The sequence below is a fragment of the Hippocampus zosterae genome, chromosome 21, assembly GCF_025434085.1.
Source record: "Hippocampus zosterae strain Florida chromosome 21, ASM2543408v3, whole genome shotgun sequence".
Lineage (NCBI taxonomy): Eukaryota > Metazoa > Chordata > Actinopteri > Syngnathiformes > Syngnathidae > Hippocampus > Hippocampus zosterae.
Window position 1 is genome coordinate 8,487,785 of NC_067471.1, and position 6,154 is coordinate 8,493,938.

Here is a 6,154-nt window from a genome sequence, read left to right on the forward strand (position 1 = left end):
ATATTGTTTAAAAAAAATCTGCGTATGTTGTGTGTTTGAGTCGTCCATTTTGTATCGTGTCTTGTTTTCATTGTACAGGGTCTCCTGAAAAATTTGCCATCATTTTGCAGGCCAATCATTTTGGCAAATTTAGTCGAGCCATTGTGTATCTGTTTTGACGTTGAAACCAATTGGACGTGACAAAAGGTCATCCTATATAAAACGTGCCATGGCAACGCTGGCAACTTAATGTCCCGCCATCGCCACACAGGGGCACCGAGCGACACTTCTGCTATCAGCCGCACGCAGCGCTCGCTCCCTCGGACGCAGCCGCGCTCTGTTTGAAAGGCTTTAAGAAGATCATGAACCTCTTGTGAACGGCTGACATTTGAGCGGCGACATGGCCGCATGCGGCCTTTCAGATTAGGACGTTACATATGAGGTTGGCGCCCTTATCGGCGCCAAAAAAAATATATCCCTGAGAGCATTAGCATCATTAGTGAGGGTGTGGGAGGGGTCTTTATTGTGCGAGGTGGGTTTCTTTCAGGTGAGTCTATTGATCCGCTTTCAGGCCGCACACGTAGGAGTTTGCATTCTTCGCACCTCTTGCGTAACCGCCACTGCCACCTTTTTATTGAAAACATTTTTTTTTTTTAGCAACGTCAGCCTGCGCGGGCGTGAAAAAGGGCTGCGAACGTTTAGTGCTAGCATGCCAAAACCATCACATACAAGCGCCAGAACTTTCAACAAATGTGTAGATTAAAAAAAAAAATGATATTAAGCAACATTTTACCTTTGCTAATTGTCATAAGAGCTAACCAGGCTAACGTGAAGAACGATTAGACCAATGAAATCATCACGCATTAATGCCATTACCGACAGATAAATCTACAATTTGTTAACGCATGTCAAGGTAGTGGGGGGATCGGGGGGGGGGGGGGGGGGGGCGCATGGGGCTTTTCTGAGACAACCGAGCAGGATTTCATTTTCTTAATGGCGTTTCCCCCACCAAGGGCTGCTTGAATCAAGGCCATCCGCCCGCCATTGATCGGACCTCGCTTGCATCTCGCCGACCCAGATCCATCACGCCGCGTGGCCTCGCATGTAATGACGCGGCGGCGGCGGCCGGCGACCGCTCGCTATCGACGTGTGACAAGTGCCACGCGCCTCTGTGATGCATCTCGTCATATTCCTTTGCTTCCAAAGCCCCCTGAAACCAATTTGCTGCAATGCGGGTGACACTTGGAGTGTCGTTTGAGGGAGTTAGCTTCCCAAAATCGGTCAGATATGCCCCACTGATCAACACTAATTGTACAAATAATAACGCGGTACTTTAAAACACATGAGGACTAGTTACACTGCGAGTACACTTGGTACTGACGCAATTGCTGTTTGGTCAACCACCAACAAAAGCATCTCATCGTCCGACATCGGCGAATGATTCTGTCGTTACTTTGTTTTTTTCACAAAACGAGTGTGGACATCGGTTCAGGAACGCTAGACGATTGCGACGGTTCGGGCTTTTGTCGCGAACATGTCGGCGATAGACGACGACGACGAACGCGCGAGTGCAAATTAAATTTGCCCGATTTGTCGGATGAGAGTTTTCCGAGTGACTTTGCGATGTCATGTAATACGCCGAGTGTCCCGAGCGTGTGCCATTATCCGCAGCTTTCACTCTGGCTCTCATTTCATCTCCGCCAAAGTCGCGGGCTCGTGCCATTAATTTTCATCACACGTCACAGATGTTGACATTTCATTTACTGCGCTCCGCTGGGAATGGCCTCAAATCGATTGTAGGCAGATGGCAGATATGCTAAATCTTCCTAACAGGCATGCCCGTGGGGTCAAAAGAACGTGAGCGATATGTGTCCACTTGAGATAAATTCCGAGCGAATAGGGGCTGGTGAGGAAGGGAAACGTCTTTCTCGAGTCTCGGAACTCTTCTTTTAACAAACGTTGGCATTTAATCACCGGCACTTGCCGTTCCCAACCGTTCACCTTTGGTTACGATGTCGGACGAGAGGAAAACATCGTAATGCCTCAAAGATTCCTTCGATCGGGGGGGAAAAAAAATCGAACCTGACAAATGCCTCATTGTTTACAAACAGAAACTATTAAACTTACACCGAGCAACGTTTATCACCGGGGGGCCGCGCAATCTCGAGTCGGATCCTCGACCGTCTTGCGGCTAGCTGAATAAGATCCCGCGCTGAGATACGAACAAGGTCTTTAAAGTCAAAATAGAAATCTCCCGCTTCCACATGGCCAAAAATGAGCCTTATCTCCCCAGAAGGCCGCCCATCCGTCAGCCATTTCCTCGTGTGGCTTATCACCCTGCCCGAGTCCAATCGCGCTCCGATGATGTCGAGCATTCATCAAATGCTGACACCTCACATTCAAAGACCGAGGCGCTTGCCCTTTCCTGCCGCCGCCAATAATGGCCGCCGTCGCCAAGAAGCTAGTAAGCGTCTTCGCTCGTTCACCTCATAGCGCTAGCGGCGACGTTCCGCGCTCCCCGCCGACTGCTTCTCTGTCCGGGTTCGAATTTACAGAGTGATATTGATGCGCGGAATCGAAAGCCGCGCGGGAGAGCGGCGTTAGAAATTGAACATCCCGGACACTCGCTGTGACGCCGCTTGAATGTCCCGGCGGAGTCGCGACATTGATGGAACGCGAGGGCCGCCGAAGCTTTGCGGAAGGAAGACGGGAGCGAGTGCGAGTCTCACAATTCTTTCTATCTATTTATTTATTTGGGTGGGGCTCCTGCGGCGCATGCATCATAAAATACTTTATATATATTTTAATAAAATACGGAGGACTTTTCCTTTTCCAGATGGATGGGCATGCGGGTACCAAAGTGCGGGAAGCCAGCTGTGACGCTGCAAAGCAACCCATCATTCGCTCCCGTATTGTCAGACCATTTGCTTTTTAGCTGAACTCAATTTACCCCGAATGGAGCAACAACACAATTGCAGTGCCACGTGCTTCATGAAAACTTCCAAACTAGAATTGGATTTCAAGTCCAAACGAGAATAAAGTCGCGGCAAGACGGAAACGCGGCAGTAATAAAATAAAAATATGCAAGAATGATATTTCCATTCAAACAACAGATTTTATACGGTCGTAGCGTCGTCCTCGTTCCCGCAGCAGTCCAAAGAAACAAAATAAAATAAAATAAAAATCACGGATGCAAAATATTGTTTTTCCCTGCCTTAAATCTTGGCAAGCGAAATGTTGTTTTTTGCAAAACGCCAGTCGCCTTTCACTTGGCCATGTTGGGCTCTCCCTGTGCTTGCGTAGCTGCCATCTTGAGTTGGCGGCAAGTGGCCCATAAAATTGCATTTTTCATAGCAAGCGGCTCCAACAACGCGTATGTAAATGACGAGTGTCCGTCAGCAAAAGCAAAAAAAGGCTTCGCCGAAGATTACGGCGAGCGCGGCAGCGGCTTTCACGGCTCTAATGACGATAGCGTTGATGAACGGTAATGACGCGAGAGAGCGGCCTCGTCACGCACGTTCGCCAGGCCTTCTCCCGCAGCCTTTATTCCGCCGCGGACCGTCACGGCGCACCCGTAATTCACTCTGCGGCTGTTCTTTATTCCAACCCCGCGTTGCAATTACGTTCGTGATCCGAGCTGTGCTCTTTGTTGCCATTCAGGACGTTTCGGGCTCCTTTTCAGCGGAAAGATAATTGCCGTTTTTGTAACCAATCGATAATTACAAATGAAAATGGCTTAACGGTGACGGCGGTGGCGAGTCAAACATGATTGGGGGGATTTTGTACAAATAAATTGAAATGTGCTGCACTGCGCAGAAATGCTGTGCTTGAAAAGTTCAAAACTTTTGCTCGGGGGGGGGGGGAAAACTACTTTAAATTAATAATAATCTCTCATCAAATACAAAGGATAAATCAAAATGTAGCGTTTAAACAACACTTAGGAATTTAGTCTGGGGTTTTTTTGTTTGTTTTTGTTTGATGATGGTTTGCTAACACCAAAAAAATCCAAACGTTCTGTTTTGTTGAACAGGCAACCGGCCAGACAGTTGGCAGGCAGCACCTGACCTCCGTTCAAGCCCAACATCCTTCAGAGGTAAAAGCCACGCGTGTTTTTATATCTCTATCCATCTCGTCGAGCAGGACCGATCCGAACTTTTACGCGGCTAAATTGCATTCATCGGCAAGTGGCAGTAAACGCGCCGCGGGGCTCCCCCGCGTCTTCCCCCGTATCTTCATACGCCGCGGCCCAATCTATACGACATGCATCATTCATGTCCGTGATACCGCCGCCATAAATAGATTTATCATCACGCGATAAATGAACGGCGGAGTGTGAATAAATGTCGAAGGGACGCCATCCATCTCCTGACCCGACACACAAGTGGATTTAGCCGCCGAACATGAATAATGCAGAGTGAGTGTGAGTGAGTGAGACAAAGGCCCTGCGGCGTCACATGTTGCTATCAAAGAGATATTTGGAGCCGCGGACGCTCCCGACGGGGCCACTCGGAACTCACACCACCTAATCAATAGCCCGCTTCCAATAATTAGTGTTTACTTGAGCTCGTTTGTTCCGCCCGCGGCCGTAACTGGCGCTCGCCGGCACTCTTGTGATGCCGGGAGCGGAGGTCAAGAGTGTCGCTCTCTAATTGTCTGGCGCGTGATCGGGGTGGGGGGGTGGACACCCGATTGGGTGTGAGTCACCGCACTCGGTCTGTTGACATTTAGCGGCTAATGAACAGCGCAAGCGGTCGCAGGTGCTGCTGCGATGCGGAAATGCTAATTAAACGTACGCATTTTTATGTATTTGGACATCGGGTAATGAATAGATGTTGGAGTCTTGCCGCATTGTTGGAGCCGTCGATTTATAAGGATGCAGCGGCTGTATCTTGTCGCCCGCTTCTTCGAGTCGTCCGTGTCAAGCGCACAAAAACACACGCTTTCCATTTTCTCTTTATCTTTACATTTGCCATCTCAAGGGGCGCGGGACTCGTACACTCTCAGGGAGTGTGTCTTGATTAGTACCCGCCTGTGCAATTTCCTGCTAGATTACAGTGATGGATTCGCAAAAAAAAAAAAAAAAAAAAATCAATCGGAGCGAGTCGGCCACTTGAAAGTGGCTTTCATTGGCTTTCTACCACTTTTGTTCTCGTCGCGCGCTCAAGGGCAATGTCACCGACTGCTACCAACGTGTGCGTTAGCTTCCTATTCCGCCCGGCGATAGGACGGAGTCAAAATGGGGAAAGTTGGTTTCAAAGAGAAATCGGTTCAGGAGCGTAAGCAAACGGCTCAAAGGGCATCGCTTCAACGCGCTAACTCGGTATCGTCTGAGGACGAGCGCGCTTCAGACGGTCCCGGCTCGTTGTTTAAGATTGCCGACTTATTTCGGCTCGCCGTGACTGATGGCCGCGGGCGCAAATCAATCGGGTGCACTCCGCAGGCGCGCACCCTGTCCGTTGGTGGCGATAGGGATAACACGTCGCAGAGGACCTTCTCCATCTTGTCACTTTAAGTGCAATCGATAGTGCTTCCCCCCACTGAGCGCTCCTCTTCTTCTCGGCATGCCCGCGATCAATAACCCGGTGACCGGCGCTGCTGCGCAATACAAAGTCAGGCGCCATCAAACACTCAGTGAACACAGGTAGATGCCCCCCCCGCCCCCCTCACCGATCTTTAAACGCAAGAGCAACAGGTGGCACCATACAGCCGACTGCATGTCACTAAAAGATCATCTTAGCCAATCAGAAGCCTGAAGAAAGTTTTCATGACTTCACCAAAGGGCCACATGCTGATGTATCAAGTCTCAATCCGGTGACCGAATTAATATTTGAGATGCTGGCTAAGAAACGTACAATTGTTCACTCCGAACGAGGCATGCAAAAATAGAGCCACGTTCCGAGTCGTCGTTTTTTCGAGACAAATTCATGCTCATCGGCCATACTGTGTAATTTTTTTATCCTTTTTGCGATGGCAAACGCAATTGTTCAATTATACAAGCAAGCCTGCGGCCCAGTGTCTTTTTTAAACGAGCGCACTCTAAAAAATTCAACAAGCGCATATCTGCACGCCTGCCGGGGAGGAGGTGCGCTTCTTAACGATTGCATTAATTGCCTGGAGGATGTCGCTCGCTCATGCATATTTGACACTTTTAGCCGCGCGCTCGCCGCCGCGTCTC

General features: G+C 49.4%; 1 long non-coding RNA gene across 3 annotated transcripts in view; it reads left to right on the forward strand.

Annotated features, from left to right (window-relative positions):
• LOC127593804 (uncharacterized) overlaps positions 1–6,154 on the forward strand; it is a 52,376-nt gene that overhangs the window by 10,525 nt on the left and 35,697 nt on the right. The window lies entirely within an intron of this gene.